Genomic DNA, 27,981 nt, shown 5'->3' on the forward strand with positions numbered 1-27,981 from the left:
GATAGATTTCCAAAGTCATCTTCTGACATCTGTCTCTCGGCATCACGCTCATCGAGTGGTTTTCGCAAAGAGACTCTTTGAAATCACAAGATGATCCTTGACATTTATCAAGAACTGCATGAGGAGAAAGCAAATTCTTCCAGTGTTGGGAACATTCACCTTTCCACCATTCATCACAAGCTGTTTGAGCTATCTTCTACAGAATCGACCACATGCTGGACATCTTGTGTCCGCCTTGCTCCAAAAGTAGGGCTCTGTAAGAGAGTTTATGGAGACACAGTGTTTTTCTTTTATGTTTGTGTTGCTTTTAAAGTTAGGTTAACCATTTAAGAAACAAGGCCATATACATAGCTGCAGTCGCGTGATCAAGTTAGTGTTTACCGACCGACCGACCGACCGACCGACATAGTGAGCTGTATAAAAACGTATATTGACTTGCTTGCCTTTTATAATTTTGAAGACATGGAACTAACATCATTAAAGCAGGGAAGAGTAAAAATACAATTCCACTCTTTCCTGTTTAAAGTGATTTTAAAATATGTAGAAAAATATAACGAAACTTACAAGGATAAGAGTGTAAGCTACAGTATACGGTTTAAAAAGTAGACACTGAATATCTACCATCGTTTGAGGCAAAAATTAGGACTTTGTAAATAATATTAAGAAGCACAGATAAAACAAAATCATCATAAAACCTATTTTTGATTTACTGAATGTTGACACTTAGGCCTACACATACTGATATCTTCACAATTTTAGAAACCAAAACGAACAGTGAAAACATCTTTGACACCTTTTCTATTAATTAAAAGCTCTGTAAGGTGTTCTTTAATCGTTAAAGGTACGACGTCTGCCCAACCTTTAACATCACGACACCAGTGGTTTAATACCACACTTATGTATCTTGATCCAATGTATATGCCTATTACTAAGTAATGCTAGCATTATATTGCTACATGTTTTAAGATTATTTTGAAGTTTTTGTTCAACGTTTCTATGATTAGAATGAGAGAAAGTGATTGTCGGCATACAGATATGATTTGCAGAAATTCACTGGGTTTTATATTGTTTTGTTATTATTTTCTATTATATTATAAGTCATTCATCATCGTAATAATTGTTTTTCAATTTTTGATATTTGTGAACCTTATAATTTTGGACATTTTGGAATCGAGATGGCGGCAATTCGGACACATCCTCAGATTGCAAAAGGAAGTCCCAGCCAATAAAGCAATAACTTATTATTTTGAAAACTGTAAGCAACAAAGGTATAGAGGACGACCACGATCCACACTACCGGTAACTCTATTGAACGACCTGATCTGGTACTGGTACTGGTTCAAATAACCGTCTCACAGAGACATCTGGTAGCCATTGACTTAAAGTTGGCATTTGGATGTGTTACTTTTAAATGTAGGCCTACAGTATGAGAGTGACTACTACCAAATTACACAGTCACAAAACAACTTATAAACAGTTCATATATACAGTTAAAACATTGCTGGGAATTATAAATTTCTGTTGAAGCAGGCTCTAATGAAGTTGCATCTAGTAAGTTGACTTTGTTGTACAACTCTATCAAGTATTGATGGTATCTTCCGACCTCTTCGTTTACTTTGGGTTGTGTGAAAAGTAAGAATTTTTGTAGGATCTTCATTTTCTTTTCTAATTACATGTCCGATCCAGTTGAATTGTTGCTTGTAGACATATTCTTCTAGCGGTTGACAGCCAGTAATTTTGTAGAGATCGTCATTATCAATAACGTAACGCCAGTCTATATAGTTTTCATCTGTTTCTTCATCTGAGGATATGTCTACATGGTTTGGTGGGCAGACTCTTTGAAAGCCATTCACTAGCATTCTTCTTAGGAAGGTTTTGTATGTTGTGCTAAGTTTGGACATTTCACTTCCTGTTGCCCTCCAAGCATGGCAACCATAGGTGAGTCTACTCCTAACTAGACCATTAAGAAACATCATTCTTGTTTGTAAGTGGATCGTTCTGTTGGTAAGCAATGCTCTATTCTCTGCAAATGCTCCTTTGGCTGAATTGATTCTGTATTTTACTTCTTGATCTCCAATATGAACATCATTGTAGGTAGCCCATACACCAAGGTATCTAAAGTGTGTTACGTTGTTAATGTGTACGCCGCCAATTTGTATGATGCATCTTGGGTATTCTTCAACTTCCTCTTTCCAGTTCCATATAATGGTTTCTGTTTTGGGGGCACTAATTCTTAGACCAAATTCCAGACAAACTTTATTCAAGATGTTCACAATGGTTTGCAGTTCTTCTTGTGACCAGGAGCTTACAGCAAAGTCATCAGCATAGCCACTTTCAAAGTCGTCATAGATGCCCCTTGATGGTGCTTTACGTCTTTGAGCACGATTTGTAGCTTCAATAGGAATTAGGTATTGTATCATTAGGCCATCCAAACTAGCATCTTTACAGCGTTGTTTGAACACTCTAATAACGTAATCAAAATATTGGTTAAACATGCTGGTACTCTCAATACCACCCTGTCGCACCCCAGAAGATGTTTCGAACTTATCATCACTCGGATCGTCGTCAGCAAGGTATGCTTTCGTTGAGCTGTACAGTGATTGTATAATGTCAATCATAGTAGTAGACTGGTTTAAGTGAAACCTATTACGAACGCTTAGGAAAAGAAGATTACGATTCACATGGTCGAATGCTGCTGTTAAATCGATGAAGCATGTATAGAGTTTGCGATTTGAGCGATACGCAATTTCCTGGATCTGCTTGATTACATATATAGCATCATTGCACCCTCTGTTGGACCTGAATCCAAACTGTGTGCGTAGAAGTTGACTTTCATAAAAGATGGAAAAACGTGAAAGAATGATAACCATAAGTATCTTTGAAAATGTAGACCCAATCGATATTCCTCTATACATTGATGGATCAAGTGGACTGCCTTTTTTTTTCCAAATGGTTGTTAATTTGGACAGTCCCCAATCACTTGGTACTTCTTTCGTTCTCCAAATTTCCTCAAACAGTCTATGTACATGGTCGACGAATACTGGGTTCTCTGTGGCGACTTGCAACATTTCAGAAGCGACATCTAGGGTAGCTTTGCGACCTTTTAGATGTCCGATTGCATCAATAATTTCTTTCTTGGACGGAGGTTCATTGTCTATCTCAAATTCTGGTTGTCTCAGGTTGATAATATATTCTGGAGGTGTGCTAATTTCATCTGGGATTTTAAGGCTAGATTGGTCTGGATTAAAGTGATCTTTAAAGTGTTCACGTAATCCAGGACATTTTATAGGCTTTGGTGCTTTTCTTATAACATCACCGTGCTCCTTAGCTTTTCTCCATAAATCAAATATTTTTCTATTTTGGTGGGCTTCATTTAACTTGCTTGCTTCTTCTTCAACTGCCTTATTTAGCACTGTCATAAGTGTTGTATAGCGCTCAGTTGATGTAGTGGTTGTTGTCTTTTCAGGAGAAGTAATTTTATTAATTTTATTAATTTCTTCTTCTATCTTTGTTTTAACATTATTTCTTACTTCTCGATCTTTAAGTTTACTCATGTTGGCTCTTTTGCTCTGTTTTTTCTTTTTATGCTTCTTCCACCTGGCTGCTTTGTTGGCTGGTGTTGTCATATTACTCACAAGGATTCTATGATCAGACGAAAGATAATAGTTGTTATAGACTCTTGTGTCAGTAACATACTTCCTCAACCAGTGATCACATATGTTGTAATCTAGTGTTTTCTTTGTAACACCATCGTTGCTATGCCAAGTGATCCGATGAACGTTTGAATGGTCAAACCAGGTGTTCAGTATGCATAGCTTGAAGTCAGAGCAGTAGTTGATGAGTCTTGTGCCATTGTCGTTACTAATGTCATCTGTGTCTTGAAATCTATGTAGGTTTCCATCAAAGAGTGATTTTCTGGTTGTTATTGTTGATGTTGCATTAAAGTCTCCCATCAGTAAGAGTTTTGTGTTGTTCTCGACTCTTGTTACTTTGGAGAGTTTTGCATAGAAAATATCCTTTGATGATTCTGAACCGGATTCCGTAGGAGAGTACGCAGACACAATTCTTAATTTACAATTTTTTATTGTGACGTCTATTGCCATTAGACGTTCATATACATTATAAACATTAGACACTTTGATATGGGGTGACTGTTTGATGGCAATAGCAACTCCATACATCTTTTTGATTTTCAGTCCAGTCCAGTATACATTGTAGCCCTCATGTGAGATTGCACCGGTACCAATCCGTCTCACTTCCTGCATACACACGATGTCAAGGTTTGCTGCTTTAATTTGAATGAGGGTTTCATGTAGTAAGAAGTCATCTGAGCAGGTATTAACATTAATCTGTCCTGCTCGCCAATGAAAATATTTTGCAGGCTTTTGTTTCCTAACTGCTTCTTGTACTTTCTTGTTTATGTTTGAAAGGTTTTTAGAATCTATATCTTTATTACTCTTTGTGTGAAATTTTGACTTGCGTCCACCACGGGTACCTCTATAATGGAAAATTCCCAAGTCTTTCAAAACACTTCCAACCGCAGTAGTAATTTTTCCAGCATATTGTCTCAGGTTAAGTAGCTTTGAGTAGCTATAGTTATAGGTCAACATAGTTTACTCGCAGCAATGGTAGATTATAATAATAATATCTCACATACACCGACTCTAGGCCCTGTAAACAAATCTTCTGTGCTATGCTGTCCCAAAGTTCTTAGGCAACAATAGGCTTTGCTTCACTGAACACTGCTAAGACAATAGCATGCACACAGCTAGATAGGGCCTAGCTATAAGCTATAAAAAATCTTTTCTAAATCCAGTTTAGCTGATAAAAATAAGAAAAAAGAATATACAATACAATAGTTGCAAGTGCTGATAACAATATTGGTAGTAAAATCACTCTCAAAATGTGTACTTAAAACCCAAAAAGCAAGATTTTAAAAGCAGAATGGGAGTAACACTGTCAAGCGCCTCTGGCAGCCAAATGCAACCTATCACCCTACATAAACAATCATCAACTGCACTACCCCCTAGGATCAAAAGCATAAAAGATATAGAAACGATTCAGAGATTAGCAGAAAACAGACAGGACTGGAGGAAAGCAATCCGAGATATAAGCAACTTCAGCCGAGGTGGGAATATCATCAGACTATCTGGCGGACCGGCAATAAACTAAACTAAAATTATAATTTTGTTGTTGCCACTATGTCACGTGGACTTATGAAAATTAAATTATATACAAAACAAGTAGTAGTAGTCAATTTTCCTCGATCATTGAAATACTTTGAATAAACCAAGTTATTATATACAGGACCGCTGGTATACGGTTAATACTGAGAAACTATATCGCACCCAATCTAGTTCCGTTACAATATACATTTAGATTTGTAAACATTATTCAAATAATATATACAAAAGATGCGAAAAACAATTAGACATCTAATAGATAGATATAAAATAATTTATAAATTGAAAAAGAAAATTCTAATGGACGCCCCAAGAAGATCTCTTTCATGTGATGTTACCGTTATTTATTTCAACCACTACTCGTCTTGACAATTTAAAGCAATTGATGGATTCAAAATGAATTATGTTTAGTTTACATAATGTCAAAATGAATACAGTCAAATGCTTTTTTCACACATACAAACCAGAACCATCTTATATGTATAAGCTTTTATTTCTCACTATAACTATAAAATCTTAGCTGCATGATGCACTTAATATACTGATGCCTGTCTGTAATTGTTTTAAATCTTTCGGAATTGACATCGTGTGGAGAGATTCATAAATAAATGATAAATATTAAGATTCTAAGCCCCGAGTTAAGACTTCCTCTTAGCCCGGTCGTTGGATGGATGGTCGTTTTAGAAAGTTGGTCGCTTACGAGAGAGGTGGATAGACTGATAGCTATGTACTTTACGTACGTACGCATTATTAATATTACGTACGTACGTGTTAATATTACGTACGTACGTAATAATAACAATGCGTACGTATGTATTATTATTACGTAAGTACGTACTATTAACACGTACGTACGTATTAAATAAATATTACGTACGTACGTAATAATAATACGTAGGCCTACGTACGGACGTGTTGTTTGTTTTTGGTTATTCTTTGTTGTTGTTTAACTTGACTGTTATTAGAATATGTTTTAGTTCTTTGTTTTCTATATTTTGTTCGTTGATTTTTATTTTCCTTTGTAGTTTTTTTAGTTTGTTCGTTGATTTTTGAAAACGTGATCGTTTTTTTTTAGTTTGTTCGTTGATTTTTGAAAACGTTTTTTGACATAGTCCTTGTTTTAATTTTTTACTATTATGGCCCTAATGGCCGCCCATACCTGAGAGTTCCATTTTCGACCATCTAGAGGTGTTATATTTTCAACCCCCACCCCCTCCCCCAAAACACAAAATCCTGGATCTGCCCCTGAACACTGTTATGATGCACGTATATCATGATCGGCACGTGCCGGAAAGAAAACAGCTAAATATTTAATAATTAAAGTTATTTATAGTTAGGCCTAGTTAGTCAACAAAATATATGGAAAAAAGCTCCAATATTAGGCCCCTACTCAAGTTATGTAATTCGGCCTCGTGTAGATAAGAATAGAGTTGTAATCGCTTCGACCGATTGATGCTAAACGTTAGGAGTGTTGTATAATTCGGGATAATAGTTCATAAAAACTTTATCAAGACAAACATTCTCTCTGTTGTTAATATTTATAGTTTAGGTAAAGTCAGAATTTAATTAGTCTGCTGTATTAAGATAATTAAAATATTTCATGATGACAATGGGGAAGAAAAATTTAGAGCAGAAGGTGGATTAATGGCTCCTGATACCTGCTAAGTTTGCACATTCTTGGTAATGTAACTTTAATCAAAGGGGCAGTTGTTGTGGTCGGTAAGTGTTTCACATATAGTTCCGTTGGCAAAATAGAATGCAACGCCACCTCCTTTTTAGACTTGCCCCAAGTCTGTATTTTTTGTCTTTTTTTTTTATTTAATACACGTATGAAACGCCATATGTGCAAAAATATTTATATTTTTACAAAACTCCGTCTGGAGCCCAGACTACCTCCTTTTTTGTCTTTCTATTTTTTAAATAGGTTGATAATTATCGAATTCTGCAAACTCACTGGTCTCATCATTAAACGGTTTCAGTTATAACTCCAATCTAAACTTTATATTCATTTAGAGTAGCTTCAGTTTCATCCGTTTATTATTTATACCGTTCATGAGGAATAATTTAATGATTTAATGTTGTTGATGGTTACGATGATTATGACGTATTATCATATTATTGTATTAGGGTCAACTTTCGTATTACACACCAGTTGGAGTAGTAAAATACATTTTGTCGTGATTAGTTTTTAATCATATTTGCTTTACTATTTATCATGTTCACTTCAAGATGACGAGTTGTTTTTTTTCGGCGTGCTTACAGTTCCTCAAAGTGTTGGATCTCTTTTTGTAATTTGCCGATTCCTGCACGGTGCATTTAATTATGTACTTTTAAAGTCTAGTGATAATTTAAAGACACGCATTAGTACAAATTTCTCTGGAGTGCACCAAATGAGCTGACCCGCAGAATTCCGAAAAAATGCGTTGCATTTGTACAGTTTATTATTTAACTATCCTTGCCACCGTCATTCGAAGGCTAATGACGAATAATGATTCTGATAATAATGACGATGGTGACGATGATAATAAACACGAACGACAATGATGATGAACGATGACGACATCACTCACGTGATATTTAAACGGTGTCCAGAGAGACGCGGACGCAATAATTTCTCTCACGAGGTGTTCTCTTCTGACAACCACACCGGGTTAAAATGATTTAGGCTCAAAATAAAGGACAAAATATACAAATTTTATTACGGTATTCAAAAATATTTATTTTCCGGCATTTAAAAAGTAAAATGATAATTTAGCATAGTTACACTTTTCTATTTATGGGATTATCATCCCGCTTTTATTCATATATAAAATTATCATACAAATATAAACAATTTAGTACTGTAAATTTGATTAAAAAAATATTTAAAATGTTTTTATAACTTTCCTTTCGTAATAAAAAGTGCATATATGATTTAATACATTTGCTTTGTAGATACAAAATAAACCAACATATAACAGTTAACACTACATTTTATAAACTGATTTCTATATAATACGGTCTCATAAAATATTAGCTGTTGTACAATCATAGAATAAATGGCTTTCATTTTCAATCTAGTTTGCATGTTTCACTTTCTTTTGATTTAATATTTTTTGTTTCAGATTCAGTTTATTTGTTCGTATCTCTCTTTTAAGAATATGCATAATAATAATGTGAACATATAGGACACATTTCGCCTGAGAGACTGGGCATAATGAGTGGGTAACCAATCTCTAAAATGTTCTCATCGATTTGTGTGATTCACTAGATGTATCACAATTGACTTCTGACACATTTCATAATGGAAAGAATGACTAAAAAAAATAGCAAAGCCGTACAAAGTGTGTTCACCTTAAAAAGAAATAAGAAAAGACGATAATAATTACAAACATGATATGTACTACATGCCTAAAAACATAATAACAATTACAAACATGATTATATTAAAAACATAAAATACTAAAACAAAAAATGTTGACAGATTATATAACAGGCTTATAACATGACATATGTATACATTGATCTTACCAATAGGTTGATAATAATTGATCTTTTATAATATTGAAAGTATTAACAGATAAGAATGTTGTATAGAAGCATCAATACCATCCATTAGATTGGAATATGCCTTTGAATAGTACTGTATTTGAATGTATTAACAGATAAGAATGTTGTATAGAAGCATCAATACCATCCATTAGATTGGACTATGCCTTTGAATGGTACTGTATTTGAATGTATCAACAGATAAGAATGTTGTATAGAAGCATCAATACTATCCATTAGATTGGACAATGCCTTTGAATGGTACTGTATTTCTAGCCATATATCGTTTACGAAATTGACTGAACGGTAAATATCGGAATAACTGGCTGGTGTAATAGTTATATCCGCTTTAACAAAATAATTGGAAAAATTGTTGATTATTAAATTTTTACATGAAATACATTTGGTTAATTTATAAATAACATACACATTTAAAGACTAACATATAAAGGTTTCTTTATTCAGAAAAACAAAGTAAAATAAACATCTAAAAACTAAACTTAATTATACGGCAGTAAAAAAATTAAATTATAAAAAAAAGTTAACAAAGTGGCATTAAAACTGACTGTCTTTGCAGAATATTCTTATAGTAACTAACATTTATTCTTAATGGTTGTGAATGCTTATTGAAATGTGAATTGTACATCCACATGATGACCTTCAACAATCCAGTGTTCACCAATGGTTAATTATATTCAAAGAAAACAAAGTATTTCATCTTAAGAAGTAATACTTTTATGTTTAACTGAATAATGAATACAAACAAGAATATACAAAAATGATTGACACTTTATAATGTATACTGTGTACATTATTCTGTTTTCAAGTGAACGTTAATAAGTTTGAAACTGGAAATGCACATATTTTGTATTATACGAATAATAAAGGACAACAAGGATAATATATAAAATGAATGATATTTACAAACATACTACAGTTTGATTGGTTTCAACTAAAAATCTAAAAAGATGGGGTTTTTTGGCCTTCAACTTCCAATCTATCCATGTGGCTGTGTACTGCCACCATAATTGTTAATAAATATGATTTATCCAATTCAAGTTATCAGCAGCAACATAACAATATTTTAAAGATTTTATATGGACGTAATCTGACAAGGTGAATACAATTGCAACTATTGCAGGTGTTCAAATTTTACTTTTAAATTGAGCACATAACTGTGTTTTGTTTGCATGTACGTCTCACATGGTAATGATACTCGTTTTAGTTTGGTACCCTACTCGTTTGGTTGTCTTGTATGGTAATGATATTTGTTTTGGCTATGGTACCCTACTTGTTTGGTTTTTTCGCATGGTAATGATACTTGTTTTGGTTTGGTACCCTACTCGTTTGGTTGTCTCGTATTGTTATATGATGGCATCATATATTATGATGTCGCCCTCTATAGTTATGTAGGATACCCATAAGGCAAAACACCTCTAAACATGGCTTCAGTATAGAAGACCCTACGAAGGATTGTTATACAATGATGTCAAATAATTAATTTAATTATGGTACTCTACTCGTTTGGTTTTCTCGCATGGTAATGATAATAGTTTTGGTTACAGTACCCTACTCGTTTGTTTGTCACGCATGGTAATGATACTCGTTTTGGTTACGATACTCAACTCGTTTGGTTGTCTTGCATGGTAAAGATACTCGTTTTGGTTACGGTACCCTACTCGTTTGGTTGTCTCGCATGGTAATGATACTCGTTTTGGTTATGGTACCCTACTTGTTCGGTTGCCTTGCATGGTAATGATACTCGTTTTGGTTACGATACCCTACTTGTTTGGTTGTCTTGCATGGTAATGATACTCGTTTTGGTTGCGGTACCCTACTCGTTTGGTTGTCTTGCATGGTAATGATACTCGTTTTGGTTACGGTACCCTACTCGTATGGTTGTCTTGCATGGTAATGATACTCGTTTTGGTTATGGTACCCTACTCGTTTGGTTGTCTAGCATGGTAATGATACTCGTTTTGGTTGCGGTACTCAACTCGTTTGGTTGTCTTGCATGGTAATGATACTCGTTTTGGTTACGATACCCTTCTCGTTTGGTTGTCTTGCATGGTAATGATACTCGTTTTGGTTACGGTACCCTACTCGTTTGGTTTTCTCGCATGGTAATGATACTCGTTTTGGTTACAGTACCCTACTCGTTTGGTTGTCTTGCATGGTAATGATACTCGGTTTGGTTACGATACCCTACTCGTTTGGTTGTCTTGCATGGTAATGATACTCGTTTTGGTTACGATACCCTACTCGTTTGGTTGTCTTGCATAGAATGATACTTGTTTTGGTTACGATACCCTACTTGTTCGGTTGCCTTGCATGGCAATAGTATTGTCACATGTCTGTGGTACTCTTTCATTTGTCTGCTTGGATAGAAGTGGAATTGCTCATTCATCTGAAAAAAAAAATTAGGAAAACTTTTATGTTATAGTATCATAGTTGAAACAGGCCATTTAAGTGATCATAGGTAACATTTTATTCAAATTTGGTTTCATTTTTTCTTTTCACAAAACTGTAACAAAAACATAGTAACATAGTAAGGAATAAATTAAAAAATACATATTTTGTAATAGGATTTTTGCACGCATACGCAAGGCAGGTCCATTCAAAAGGTGCTCTTATTTCTAAGGGCATGTTTCCATGCACATAGGCCTATTTGTGATAGGCAAGTTTCTTCAGTATAAAAGACCTTTAATGTCAGCAAAAGTGTTCAAAATGTGAATGTGGAAACTTTCTGTTCTTAAAAATTAGTAATTACTCATTAACTAACATAGATAAAGTTGTGTCAAACAAGATATTGTGTACAGTGCAAATGGTCTTTACATGTATGATTACAATATAATCATATAATTATGAGATTGATTTTCACTCTTTGAACAATTCTGGTGTAATGATGCAGGTTATGCTATCAATATTTAAATATGATGTGAATTTTAGTTGAATATACTTTACATGACTTACATTATTTATATTCATTCTGTAAGAAATCACATAAATTGACTTCAATTGTTATAAATTATGTTTACACAATATACAACATACATACCATTGAATAGTATGTTCTTAGCGATTGGTCCAAGAAGCTCAGCAAACCTCTTTCTTTCTGATTCTTCTACTAATTTTCTATTGCTTTCAAGGTGAAACACTAATTCCCAAATTGTTGGTAAACAAACAAAGTTCAATCCATAGTAAGCAATTACATCATTTAACTTATGTGGGTCAAATTGCTGCAATGCCATGCACAATCGTTTCCTATACGGTGAAACTGACTTTGTTTCTTCATCAGTGTTTGGAACTTTGTTGTTTACAACATACTGATTTATGAGATCTTCAGCATCTTTCAACTGTGAAATCTCAGCCACCTCTAGCAACAGACGGACATTAGTAGGTGTGATATAATGACGCTGATGTAGTTGGTTTAATAGGTAATTTGCTGTGCAACTTGACTTGCCAAGGTGCTGTAAGTCTACGTGTTCAAATAGACAGCATCTCATGAACAGCAGTCGCTCACCAATATAGATTGAACCAAGATCATACTTCAACTTGTTGAATTGTTCTTGTGATGTATTCACTACAAAAACAAGTGTTTGAGAATTATTATGCTATGATTGACACTAGTCACCACTCTAAAACAAATCTTATTATTATACTATGATTGCCACTAGTCACCACAAATCATAAAATGTTTCACCTCAAAATAAGCATATTTATATTTTAGTAATATAAAATACTTTTCTTGCAATGCATTTCTGCAAAACAAATGATGGATAATTATTGAATTTTTATCCCCATAAAAGTTTATATATATATATATATATGTGTGAATCAATATCTTAACAAATTGCTGTTTTGTTTTCAAGGATTTTTTGGTTATTATTTTGACCACCTTTCCTACGTAGAAAAGTTTTGCCTACTATTTGAAAATTGTTAATATAGTATTCAAATTAATAATATCAAAGAAAATAATGTTGATAATTTGATGTTTCTGAAATTTAGAAGAAACATGAGCACGATTCCATTCTGATTTGTTCGGCTTTGATTATTTTAAAAAATTAGCTAACCTGTGGTGGATTTTGCTGTAATACATTTAACTTCATACAATTTAAACTATCTTGTCATTCATATACAGCAATTTTAACTTTCTTCAAAAAAATGTATTTTAATTATGTTTTAAATATGTTTGAATGTCTTATTTTGGCTTCTCCACTGTTATTTTGGCTTCTCCACTGTTATTTTAGGTAATCCTGTTATTTTAGGTAATCCTGTTATTTTAGGTAATCCTGTTATTTTAGGTAATCCTGCTATTTTAGGTAATCCTGTTATTTTAGGTAATCCTGTTATTTTAGGTAATCCTGTTATTTTAGGTAATCCTGTTATTTTAGGTAATCCTGTTATTTTAGGTAATCCTGTTATTTTAGGTAATCCTGTTATTTTAGGTAATCCTGTTATTTTAGGTAATCCTGCCTCATTGATTTACATTTGTTATGTTTTCATGTTTGTATTTGTTCAAATGAAATAAATGATATGATATCTTTATTGTTTCTCTCTTGGCAGTAGTTTTATTATAGCTGGTACTTAACATAAGTGGTTGTAACACTGCCCTAATGATCTAATGTTACTCACCAATACCTGTCCCTAATGAGCTTGCAGCCAAAGGAGCAGCAGTAGGTGCATCTATGCAAAATAAACATATACATTAGTCATAATCAAGAATACCAGTATTAAATCAACTATTCTGCTAATGACACCAAGATGTTATGCTATTATGTATATTCATGTATTTTCAGACAAACTGTCCATATGATACATAATGATCTAATGATAACCACTAACCTGTCTCTAATGAGCTTGTAGCCAGAGGAGCAGCAGTCTGTGTATCTATACAAAAAACAGATATATATTAGTCATAATCAAGAGTACAGTATCACAATTGATTCAATACACTGTTCTGCTATGGTCTATGTCAGTTGTGTGTTGCTTTTTATATCTATATGATGCATCAGATGCTATCTATTGTACAATGAGTCTAGTATAGTGGGTAGATAAAGAGGCTACAAATACATAGACATTTAAAATGGTGTATGTCAGTTGTTTGTTGCCTTCCATATCTACATGATCCATCAGATGCTATCTATTGTACATTAATGAGTCTAGTCTAGTGGATAGATAAAGAGGTTACAAAAACATAGAGATTTCAAATGGTCTATGTCAGTTGTTTGTTGTCTTCCATATCTACATGATCCATCAGATGCTATCTATTGTACCATGAGTCTAGTCTAGTGGATAGATAAAGAGGTTACAAAAACATAGAGATTTAAAATGGTCTATGTCAGTTGTTTGTTGCCTTCCATATCTATATGATGCATCAGATGTTATCTATTGTACATTAATGAGTCTAGTCTAGTGGGGAGATAAAGAGGCTACAAAAACATAGAGATTTAAAATGGTCTATGTCAGTTGTTTGTTGCCTTCCATATCTATATGATGCATCAGATGTTATCTATTGTACATTAATGAGTCTAGTCTAGTGGGGAGATAAAGAGGCTACAAAAACATAGAGATTCAAAATGGTCACTTCCGCACACAAAGTGCTCTTGGGCCACCGTCCGCGTGGACCTTTTGCACAACTTAACACACGGTGAACAATCACAACAACCACAAACCAACAATACATTTCGGTCTACATTTCAGGCAAAAATACCCATCGGGTTCTGCAGGGTATTCCACGATCCAGGATGATTCTGCTCAAACGACAGTTGTGCATTCAAACACACTTGTGTATAAAGACAAGGATACACTGAGGCATGTATAAAGACAAGGATACACTGAGGCGTGTATAAAGACAAGGATACACTGAGGCGTGTATAAAGACATGGATACACTGAGGCGTGTATAAAGACAAGAATACACTGAGGCGTGTATAAAGACAAGGATACACTGAGGCGTGTATAAAGACAAGAATACACTGAGGCGTGTATAAAGACAAGAATACACTGAGGCGTGTATAAAGACAAGGATACACTGAGGCGTGTATAAAGACAAGGATACACCGAGGCGTGTATAAAGACAAGGATACACTGAGGCGTGTATAAAGACAAGGATACACCGAGGCGTGTATAAAGACAAGGATACACCGAGGCGTGTATAAAGACAAGGATACACTGAGGCGTGTATAAAGACAAGGATACACTGAGGCGTGTATAAAGACAAGGATACACTGAGGCGTGTATAAAGACAAGGATACACCGAGGCGTGTATAAAGACAAGGATACACCGAGGCGTGTATAAAGACAAGGATACACCGAGGCGTGTATAAAGACAAGGATACACCGAGGCGTGTATAAAGACAAGGATACACCGAGGCGTGTATAAAGACAAGGATACACTGAGGCGTGTATAAAGACAAGGATACACCGAGGCGTGTATAAAGACAAGGATACACCGAGGCGTGTATAAAGACAAGGATACACTGAGGCGTGTATAAAGACAAGGATACACTGAGGCGTGTATAAAGACAAGGATACACCGAGGCGTGTATAAAGACAAGGATACACCGAGGCGTGTATAAAGACAAGGATACACTGAGGCGTGTATAAAGACAAGGATACACTGAGGCGTGTATAAAGACAAGGATACACTGAGGCGTGTATAAAGACAAGGATACACCGAGGCGTGTATAAAGACAAGGATACACTGAGGCGTGTATAAAGACAAGGATACACTGAGGCGTGTATAAAGACATGGATACACTGAGGCGTGTATAAAGACAAGGATACACTGAGGCGTGTATAAAGACAAGGATACACTGAGGCGTGTAGAAAGACAAGGATACACTGAGGCGTGTATAAAGACAAGGATACACTGAGGCGTGTATCAAGACAAGGATACACTGAGGCGTGTATAAAGACATGGATACACTGAGGCGTGTATAAAGACAAGGATACACTGAGGCGTGTATAAAGACAAGGATACACTGGGGCGTGTATAAAGACAAGGATACACTGAGGCGTGTATAAAGACAAGGATACACTGAGGCGTGTATCAAGACAAGGATACACTGAGGCTTGTATAATTGCAAATAAAATAAATTGTGTGTATAGTTTTTATAATAGAAATATAATGAGTAAAGTTATTTCTTGAATAAAACAAAATGGTGTTGTTATTATGCTAACCAACAACATAAAACATCTTACCAGTAGTTCTTTGAACTTTTGATAAAGAATTTTCTGAAGAGGTTTTTCTTTTCTTTGGTTGGTCAGTGTCAGTGTCAGATTTTGAGGTAGAAGCTAAATACAAATGATAAAACACCATTAAGCAAATGTATTTTTTACATGTAACATAAAAACTAGAGATAAAGGTTAAAATGCATCAACTGAAAGTTTGAGGTTTGGAATATCATTAGTTAAAGAACAAAAATAAGAATGTTGTATAAAGACATGGATACACTGAGGCATGTATAAAGACAAGGATACACTGAGGCGTGTATAAAGACAAGGATACACGGAGGCGTGTATAATTGCAAATAAAATAAATTGTGTGCATAGTTTTTATAATAGAAATATAATGAGTAAAGTTATTTCTTGAATAAAACAAAATGGTGTTGTTATTATGCTAATCAACAACATAAAACATCTTACCAGTAGTTCTTTGAACTTTTGATAAAGAATTTTCTGAAGAGGTTTTTCTTTTCTTTGGTTGGTCAGTGTCAGTGTCAGATATTGAGGTAGAAGCTAAATACAAATGATAAAACACCATTAAGCAAAGGTATTTTTTACATGTAACATAAAAACTAGAGATAAAGGTTAAAATGCATCAACTGAAAATTTGAGGTTTGGAATATCATTAGTTAAAGAACAAAAATAAGAATGTTTGAATTTTTTTTTTATGTCTTATGGATTATGGATTATTAGGCCTATACCTTGTTCATCTTTTATTTCTCCAAACAGTTTACGGTAACGTTTCACGTCCATTCCTCTGCTTCTACATGGCAACACATCTTGGTCAAATTTGCGAACAACCTGCATATGAGTATGTTCACTATTTGAACATGCACAACGGATGTACATCTTTACTTCAACACCACGTGCACCATTCTGACTTAAAACTTGCAATTCTTTTTCAAGGAAATTAAGGGCCTAGAAAAAATAAAAAATATTTCAAATAATCTCAATAAAATGACTTTACTACATTTAAAATGATTTAAAGAGAAAAATAATAATACTTATATCTTGTCTTATCTTATATCTTATATTACATATTTACACAGACATTTATAATCATTCAAAAACAACCCAGGAGCTTATAAATTTACACTTACAAAACAAGCAAAATTATACTATTAACATTAGTTTATTTGGTACTTATAGCTTACCTTCTTACAGATGCTAGGTTGTGGATCATCATCTTTAGGAGAGCTACTTTCTGATTCAGTGTTAATGATTGTCGTTCTGACAATTGTTGTCTGCAATATAAAAAACAAATCAATTCCAAAGTGATTACCACTGATATCATTCCAGAAATGGCAATAAACCAAGTAAATTTAAAGTTACTGACAGTGTATATTTTAATATCTGTTATATCCAGAAGTGGTGACCAACAAAAACAGAGAATGGTTTAATAAACATATATAAACAACATAAGAACAATCCCCCAATATAATACTTGTGATTTTACTGGCATTCAAGGCATGATTGCATTATCAAGTTTACCTGGAACAAACGGCAATTGTTGATGGTAGCTACATTTAGAATGACAAGATGATGGCCATCAATGTTCAGTTCTACATGCTCGTAAGATAATCTAGGCTCATCATCTTCCATTTGAAATTCCTCGATAAATTTAGTTGCAACACGTTGAAAGAGATCATCTGGTAGGTAGCCGTCAAAGTCATGAAAGAGAGAAACAGCACACTTCTCTTCATATTCAACTCTTGTTGAATCATCCCGTTGGGGCTTCAGGCGTGAAAGAACATAGAACATTCGCCCAACATTCTGCAAAAAATAAAATAAATGTTTATTAGATTGACAACAAATAATTCCATTACTGTACCATATTTAACACAATTTAAATACCTTTTTACTCCTTTTTTCACACATTAACCCAAAGGTTTGCATGAGAGACACAAAGTAGATAATCATCTCATCTGACTCATCCTTCCATATATGCTGCAACAGTCTTTCATCTAATTTACCCCTGTTTAAATTTCTCCAAAGCTGTTTCAGAGATGGCTAAACAAAATACAAATAACACATTTTTTTAATACTTGTCAATGTAACTGTGCTGTAATAAGTAATTCTTCTAGTCATTTGTCACACTCATAAACTAAGTTTTTATTTATGGCATATGCAAGTCGGAATTTTCAAAATTGAGATTTTCACAAATACTGAAACTACATAATCCAAGATTTAAAATGCTGAAAAAAAAATATCTTGATACCAGAGATTCTACATTCTAATGTTTTGGCTGTTGCAATCAGTATTTAGACAAAAATGCTTTTAAAGTTAAGTAACAGGAAAGGACAAATGCAAAAAATAAACAGGCCGTTAAAGTTTACGCCTTAGCAAAAGGGTATTCTAATTGTTTTATTTCAATAAAATTTCGCACATTCGTTAATTAACTATTGTTCAATTATTTATATTACATTATATTACATAGTTTCTGCATTCTTAATACACTACTGCACCCACTTTGGTTAATGCAAGGGTATCTATTCAAAATGTCATACAGTTGAACCTCCTGTAAGCGGCCACACTCGGGACCGGGAAAAGTGGCCGCTTACAGGAGGTTACCGCTTACGAGAGGTTCTGCCGATAGAGGGTCAAAGCACAATATTTTTCTTAACACAACAGGCCTCTAAATTCTCCAGCTAATTGTATTTTATTGTGTTTTAGTATTATTTATGATTTTCAGACAAATTTTAAAACACAGGAATGTTCTTCATAGAAATGTTTTTAAAACTGCAGCCTAAAAATACAAATGACAAATTACATATAGTCATAACAATTTTCTTTTTCTATTTGCAGAGCGTGAACCCTGTCGTTTGTCAAAACCCCCGAAAACATAACAACAGTAGGCTTATTAAAAATGTCAGGTGTAGGCCAACTAGTAATTCTTTTTTATTTATTTTTTAACGGGTTTATGATACATCAATTACTGTAATCAATTTAATTGGAAATAAGTATCATAGTGTGTTTTATGTACCATCCATGGTAATTAAATCAGGTTTGAAAAAATTACTAATTAACTGTTGTTTAAGTGATTTAATTTGGACATCGCCTAATACGTCACATACATTATCGACTGCAATTCCTCATTTCCATGCCAGTCCACAAACCTTGACAATTTATTAGCAAGCTCAATTGCTTCTCTTGTGGAACCGATTTCTTGGACCGCTAAGGGCTTGTATAATGCAAATTGATCGTTATCTGTGTCCTCGACAGTCTCAACCTGACGGTGATTTGCTATGATATCTCTGCGCAAATTCTTTCTCCAATTAAAAAAATGTTGTAATATGTTCTGGCTTTATCTCGTCCCACACACTAACCATCCATCTCACAGCCATCAGAAGATTTACTGATTTAACAATTTCACTCGCTACAGTTATACCGTCAACGGAGGAGCTTTCTTCTATAATTCACCTTTCATGTCATAATGATCCAGGCATGAAGTGGCTGAGTACGGGAAGTCATGTTTTTCGAAAGAAATTCCACACGAATATTGAAGAACATTCCCTTTAGTGATTCAGGATGGTGCATAGTTGATAAATAAAATGATATTTCTATCATTACGCTTCATTTGATTGTTAAGTTTGTCGAGGGTGTTTACAATAATTTCAGTAAAAAGAAAAATAATAAGCACCACATGGACGGGAGATATCAGCTACCTTTTTAAAACAGCGAGGTCCGTTGATTGGCACATTCGACTATTTTGCTCGTAATACCATGTTCACAGTAATGTGTTAAGCTCAGCAAATGTCTCAGCATTGGACCTTTTCTGCATCATAGTGCAATCTTATTTAGTCCACATTTCTAAAATGTTGTCTTTATTTTTTTGAATTTTGCTTATCTGCTAATTTCCTTGTGCTGGTTTTCCCATTCCTAAAACAGTTGGATAACTCTACTTTATGCGACAAAGTAAGACATACCCTTTCACAACTGGCATCTGAAGACAACGGACTTGATTTGATAGCAGGCATCTTGTTTGCATCAATTAAAGTAGACATTTTGACTTCACAAAATATTCATTCATAACAACGTGCTGAAAAAATGTGGGTTACGCGCCTTCTTACTTTACAGACTTAAAATAGACCAGTTGATTCACTCCTGTAAAAACGCTTAGCAACGGCAATAAAAGCTGGGTAGGAATTTATTCGAAGATAGTTGGTTTATTCATACCACATCAGACAGGATGAATCCTCTCAGATATATACAGCAGTACACAGTATAATGATGAACAATCGAGTAAACTTTTTGAAATTCTCCGCTGAATCCTTCATTTGCGGATATCATTTCTACAAAGATGAGACCACATGGGATCAAGAAATAGACGAAAAAAGAGATTTAAAGCAAGAACCTAATAACAAAGAAGGATAACAATAATGTTGCAGTAGTAAGACCCCTATTGCAGGAAATGATCAGCTGACACGATAAAGATGACAGTAGGCCTACATCAACTTCACTACAACTCAATCGAACACCTTAAATGAACATGATGAAATTATTGGCCACCTTCTTCTGCGAATGTCTACCTATGTTAGCAGGATTTTAAAGAGGAAGACAAATACAGGTACTACGACAGTAACCGGAAAGCAAATGAACAGGGGAGATTGCTAGAAATACCATGTAAATACTCATTTTGTGGGGACACAAAAACATCAGTTCCATGCTTACGTGCAAAACTTATGGATATATGCAAGAATGAATAAAAATTATTAAATACAATAATCAAAAAAGATTTTGCACACAATCTTCGAAATAAAGCTAATAATAAAGCACAATAAAGTATCAACATTTTTTCGGGTGGCCGCTTACGGAAGGTAATTTATCGTACAAAAAATCAAATTTTTAGTAAAAAGAGGTGGCGAAGGCTGCTTACGGGAGGTGGTTGCTTACGGGAGGTACCAAATGCACTAATTAGATAGGAAGAACAAACAGGCTTTTGAAAGTGCATCCGTTAAGGGAGGTGGCCACTTATATGGGAGGTGGCCACTCACAGAGGTTCAATTGAACTAGTTTGCATCAAATCCATCTTCCATAAATTTGGCCCAGGATGGTAAGTATATCAGTCACTTTGTAAATGTAAATTTTTTATTTACCAATCAAGGCATTTGTTGGTATAATATTATTATTATTTCACAATGTTAGGATTGGGTTTGAGTGTTTAGCAATTGGTTACTGTTTGAACCACATAACTCATTTTTACAGTTACAAATTTGTTTTGAAGAGGGTAAAGGTATTTTCCAAACTTTCCCATAATTTAACCAGCCAGGATTATAAAAAGCCCCTAAATATAATAAAATGTAATTTTTTACAATTAAATGACCTTTCTTAATAATCTGATCTCTGGAATCAAATCAAATGAGCTTTTCTAAATAGAAATGATATGTTCATAGGTACAATACATCATCCAAATTAAAATGAATTCACTGAACATGGGAATTTTGTCTACATCTAAAACCATAACATGCGGGGTCCCACAAGGTACCATACTCGGACCTTTGCTGTTTTCGGTAATGGTTAATGATGCGGCAAACAAAAGATACCGAAAAAAGATGGAAATACATAGACGACCTTACAATCGCGAGCATCACATCGGTAGTAAATCCTTCTCAAGCCAGTCTACAGAGTGTCCTGCAAAATCTTGCTACCTGGTGTATGTCAAATGATATGACACCTACACCAAGTGCAATACTTTACGTGTGGGGTTTACCCGAAACAAACCAGATCTACCGGAATTAATAATACATAATGCTGCCATTAGGGAAACTAGCAATGTGAAATTATTGGGAGTAACACTGCAAAGCAACCTGCAATGGGATATCCATATTAGTGACATTGTTGGGCGTGCTGCCAAAAGATTATACATGCTTTATATACTGCGCAAATTTGGTGCTCCGAAAAAGGATTTAATCTACACGTATCAAACCTATGTGAGACCTGTTGACGAGTACTGCTGCTTAGTCTGGCACTCCTCCATATCAAAACATCAGTCCAAGCAGCTAGAATATATACAGAAAAGATCAGTGCGCATCATAAATGGCGGTTATCAATCGTATACTGCAGCATGTAATACCCTTGGCATCCCTAAGCTGGAGAGACTCACTTGTGATCAAATTCGGAAAAAAGCTTTTGACATCTTAAAGACATCGGCACTTCTTACCAGAATTCAACAATACTGGGGAAAAATTGAAACTACGTAACGTACGCTGAAAATTTAAGGATCCCCAAATGCAAAACATCTCGCTACCAAAAAAGTACAATTCCATTCTTGGTTACCAAACTGAACGCCATAAGATAATAATAAACTAAATATAAATTTAAATTGTAATGTAAACCAGCTAAATAATGGACAATTTAAATATTTTAACCACTTCTTTAATTTTGTGAAATTGTATATATATATATATATATATATATATCAAAGAATAATAATAATAATAACTTTACTATAAATTGTATATAATATTTTTAAATTTAAATTATGATAATAAATAGTATATTTTTGTATAAACTTTTTGAATTTTTATATTTGTAATATTTTTTTTATTGTTTATTATGCAGTTTTTCCTGTACTCAAAAATGTAGACAAGTATATAGGCTATTTGAATTTCTATATAACACAAATACATAATCGTGAAACTTTAATATGAAAAATAATTCTAATAATGTAGTATATATATTTTTTTTCCTCCCGTTTATATGTAATTAAGATTGCTTACTTGCTATTTTGTTATTTTTCTTTTTTGTTTTATGTTTTTAAATCACACGTTTGCCCGCTTGGATTGTTGTGATTTTTTTTATACCGAATAAATACAAAAATTAATAAAAAGAACACAATTGGAATATTTTATATGGTAAGATATGGTACATTTTATCTTGACCCTAAAGACAAATAAAATGCAAATCTTTAAGGGCATATTTATATTTTGATGTTTTGAGAGAATTAGCATATTTTATATGGCATAATAAGTAACATTTTACATTGACCCATACAACTCAATTCCATTATTCTGAATCTTTAGGGTCATATTTATATTAAATGCATTTTTGTTAAAATAACTGATGTTTTGAGATATAATTACCATATTTTATAGGGTGTAATTAGATGACCTTTAACCTTGACCCCTCATACAACTCAATTGCATTATTCAGAATCTTTAGGTTTATGATTATATTTTTCTTATCCAAAATACAGTACCTAATGGATAAGATAATTAATTAGCATATTTTAGAGGCTGTACTGGAATGACGTTTGACCTTGACCCAAAGACAAATCAAATACATAATTCTGAATCTTAAGGGTCATGTTTATATGTGTGTTTAATATATTCTTTTACCAAATTCTTTATGGTTTAAGAGATAATTGGGGTCAATTCAATTCAATTCAATTTCTTTATTGCTGTAAATGCCATCAAGGGCTAATATCCGCTTAAACATACTACATCATACAAACATATACATATTTACAATTAAAATTGTTGTTTTTTGATTTCATGCAAGTTAGGTCATTTACAATGGACAGTTCAAGGTAGATTTTGGATATAATAATATAATATGTATATAGTTGAGCATGTTTCAGCAAAAAAAGTAACTTTTGGCAATTTGTTTGACTCAAGTGGCTGTTTCTAAAAATTCACCAGTCTTTTATAACCCAGGCTTTGGCAGGACTGAATAAATTCAATTTCATTTTTGAATGACCGACATTAGGTTTCAACATGGTAACAGTGAACATATTAAACACTAGGACATAATACACCCTGCATGATAGACATTTAGTTATAGTTTATGGCAGAGTATTATTAACAATTTATTGACACCACTCAAAAAATATAGCTCATGACGTTTGCTAACCTTAAGCTTAGGATCTATAACTGTGATGATTGTCTTAAACTTGTCAACTACTCCCATCAAATCATTTTTTTCTTTGAGGATCTTGTCATCTGGGTAGAACAGAATCTCGCCGATGTCATGTAAGTACTCAAGAAGCACTTTGTTATTGGTTATCTTACAACGGACAAGTAAATCATTTATCTAGAAGGCAAATAAACATCACAATTAAATAAAATTTAACTCTAAATAAAATGTTGCATTCTTGAAAGTTTTACCTAAATTTTAACCTGTGCTACTGTGTTTGTTAAACGGCATATTGGAAATACTGTAATACTTATAATACTACAAGGTTTGCTACCGATGATGTTCAACATAAACAGATTCATTTAGACAAAAATGCAGGTTTGATATTGAAAAAAATAAGCCCGCATGGGGAAAATTTGTAGCAACAATAAACCAACTTGTATCCTATACACTTTCAAATGCAGGTGACCATGTTGGTTACAATGATAGTTGTTTTAACAATCAACTATATTATTATCCTCAACTAAAATTGACAGAAATAGGCCTATTTGATTTGTATTTGATTCTAAACAAATATCATCTATATATACATTTACGTAAGGGCAAAAATCGGTAAATTGCGCGTTATTTCTAGAATGTTTACTCGATGGTATATAAAGTTGGTTAGAATCTCGGTACTGATTTTAACCACCAGATGTAACCCTGTTTACTAATTAAATTGAGTTAGATAATTAGTTATTGACAATTAAAACAAATTTAGGTTCAACGATTTGCCCCAAATAGGGGTGTTTTTCGATCGTGGTATACACTGTCTAATGGATGTCTGTCTTGAAAAATACCCGAAAACAATAATACGAGGATGCTTCGCATTTTCCTATCTCCTACGATAATTGTTTTTAATGGCTGAAAACGGGTTGAACAGCTCGAGTACAGCATCATAATGTTGAAGACAGGCCGATTTTCTTTAAAAAATACTATTTTGATAGATTTAATATACGTTTATATAAATGTATTGATTTGCAATGAATGGAACATTCCAATCTCTGCTCCACAAGTGTCTATTCCCTCAGGCGTTGTAAAGGCAAGTACTGTATACTCATAACAGAAATTCGATCAATTTTTTTTCCAATCTGTACTGCAGAGGTTGGATATAATTTTTTTTAAACGGATAATGAGCTAGCGTTTTCAGTCGCCGTATATTATGTACAAATCTTTATTATTGCATTTAAACCACCCACATCATCACCCTTCCCTCACTGGCATGAGTAGCGTTGTAAAGCCAGTAGAGGATAAGCCTATACGGTGCATCACATGCCCTAAACGGAACCAACTTAATTATGAATTGGCTCTAAGAAACAATTGAAAACCATTAGGCCTAATAATTAAGTTGAGTTAGATAATTTAATATTTATTGACGATTAAATCGAATTTATGATTTTCCCCGAATAGAGGTGGTTTTCACAAATTGTTTAACATTATATATCAACATACGTCGTAGTGTATCGTTACATGTACTGTACTATTTCAATCGACTATGACGGTGATAGTTTCAACAAAGTATTACATCGCAATGTTTTACTGTGTTTAGTGGTATATTATTTGTAAAACATGAAAACAATTAATATTTCGTTACAAAATAAAAAATATATTTAAAAATTGTTCCTCTTTGCACCCATCCTCTTCCCCATCCCTCAATCATAATGTTACATACAAAACACAAAATAAGTTTGTTTAAATCTGACTTTTAAAACAATTGGTCTCATTTTGTGAAAAGTTTCTCTTTCGGAAGTAATTCTCAGGGTGCTAATTTTAGTTGAGTACATAAATCACAGTGTCTATTTATTCGTTCCTGTAAACGACATGTATTATTGTCCTGCATTATTGTACATTTGAAATCGCCAGTTTTTTAACGCTGAAATCATTATGTATTCGAGAACCATCTGTGGGCACGACCTAGATGGTACGCGAGCGAAGCGAGCGTACCATCTAGTATTTATTAATTCATCATTGTTTAAAACACTTTGCCTACAATAACCTGTATAGATAATTAATTGAGATTAATCTGAAAGAAAGAAAAATATATCTGTTCTAAAACTTGGTAGATATAGTTTGTCTTTTCGTAACTGTTGTATTTCCTGTAGTATTTGCAGCCATTTGATTGGCAAAGTGCGAATCATCATCTGGACTAATTTTTGTATTTGGCGAATTATTTTAGAAGCACCGCTCTTTTCAAATGGGACACTGTTTTCAATGGTAAATAGCCCTTCTTGATACACCATGTCCTCAAATGGTTTTCCCTCCAGGGCTTTCCAAATTGTATTCTCTATTTCTTCTACCTAAAATAAATAAATAACATGGGCTATCTTAGGACATGCTTATGTATACTTCTAGATATTAGTGATATGTGATATGTATTATTATTAAGTTTTCAAGGTTTTTAATCTGTTTCCTTATGCTGTTTTGTAGTTTTCATTTTCAAACACAACTGCTGTTGCTTTATAATACATCTATAATTTATAATGTATTTCTTATAATATTGTCCTTTAATTACTCTATCCAATTATTAAATTTATTTAACATTATTTATATTCCAGTATATTTATTTATTCATTAACAAACATATAAATATAGAACAGATGCAAACATGATAAAATATTAGATATTATGACTATTGCAGCCCAAAGAGCTGAATTGCAGTAATAATAATAATTTTAGTTGCAACATCAACCTATTAACAGTTACGAAAACGAACATGAAAATACAATATACTATAAATGCAGCCTGATAACAAATTAAAAACTATGGCCTACATAAGAAAATGCTAAATATTGTGTATGAATCCAGTTATTGTCAATAAATCATAAGCAATAATTACAATACACAATTTTATAATGTTTAATGAAACAAAATGTGATGACATATGTACCCTTTGTTGTCTTTCTTGTTCAGTTTTACTAAGGCTCTCATAATGTGTACCAATCAGCATTATCTTGTTATTTTGACCTTTTCTTACGTTTACAAAAACTGAACGAATCCAAAACAGAATGAAGTCAAGATTTGTCATTCGATGTTCATACACATTTCCCTATATTACAGGCACAAATCAAATTTTAAAAATTATGTACAACACTAAAAGTTTATAAATCTAATTAGGCTTTAAACTAATTGTGCATAATTTTCTTTTAAGAATAATAAATAGTAAATAAAATCCAATACTATCATAGAAGTAGAATTAAGTTATAAATTTTGGTGTAAACATACTGCTATTTGAACAATGTGATGATAAAGTAAGGAAAACCAAGAAGGAAACTTTATGATTATATACAACATACAAGGGGTAACCCATATTTTTAAAAAACTGATTACCGTTGTTGGATCACAAACTTTAGCTGGGGCATTAAGATCTTCATTCAGGTTAAATACCACACATACAACAGCAAAAGATACCATGAATATCTAGTAAACATTGATAAAACAATCATAGATTGACAATATTAAAAACTGTTTATACACCTGTGTTACAGTATAATATACTGGCACAATTGGTCTAATCATTTGATACTCATTGTTTTCCTCCCACAATGCACATATACATTTACATCAATAATCATTAGTTATGGTAGACATCAATGAATACTACTGTAGTACTCCCAACACAAGACATCCTCCGGCTGGCATAATATGTCAGGTTTTACATAAATTCTGGTATTCCAAATGTATTTTGGGAACTTTTTTTGACTGAAGAAAAAGTCTGGGTTTGGGATAGGTTTTTCTGATTTTGAGCGAGTCTAGCATTGAGAGATTTGGTTGTACTAAATTGCAAGAATAAAATGTTTATAATAATATTGCAATAATAATTGTATTTTATATCTGATACTGACATACTGATATGTACCGCTTTTCGTTTTATTGTTATTTTCATTTCTGTGTCTTATTTTATATGTTCTGCTTTTGAATGTTTTGTTTTGGCGTCCCTGACACAAGCTTTTGCTTTTTTGGTGACGCCACCTTTTTGGAAATAAATGTTGATTTTTTTATTTTTTTTTGATACTGTTACCATATGATAAAATTTAATTTTATAAGGAAGGTTATGGATTCTTACTTAAAATCAAGTGAGCAAACATTTTGATTTTAGTGCTGATATTGTACCAAGGCCAAAAGACAAAGTATACACCCTGAAACTAACA

General features: G+C 33.3%; 2 long non-coding RNA genes across 3 annotated transcripts in view; one reads left to right on the plus strand and one right to left on the minus strand.

Annotated features, from left to right (window-relative positions):
• LOC144835198 (uncharacterized) overlaps window positions 1-27,981 on the plus strand; it is a 329,884-nt gene that overhangs the window by 295,510 nt on the left and 6,393 nt on the right. The gene's annotated exons all lie outside the window — the stretch shown is intronic.
• Window positions 1-27,981, minus strand: part of LOC144835189 (uncharacterized) — a 164,352-nt gene that overhangs the window by 135,613 nt on the left and 758 nt on the right. The gene's annotated exons all lie outside the window — the stretch shown is intronic.

This window comes from Antedon bifida, chromosome 2, assembly GCF_963402885.1.
Source record: "Antedon bifida chromosome 2, ecAntBifi1.1, whole genome shotgun sequence".
NCBI lineage: Eukaryota > Metazoa > Echinodermata > Crinoidea > Comatulida > Antedonidae > Antedon > Antedon bifida.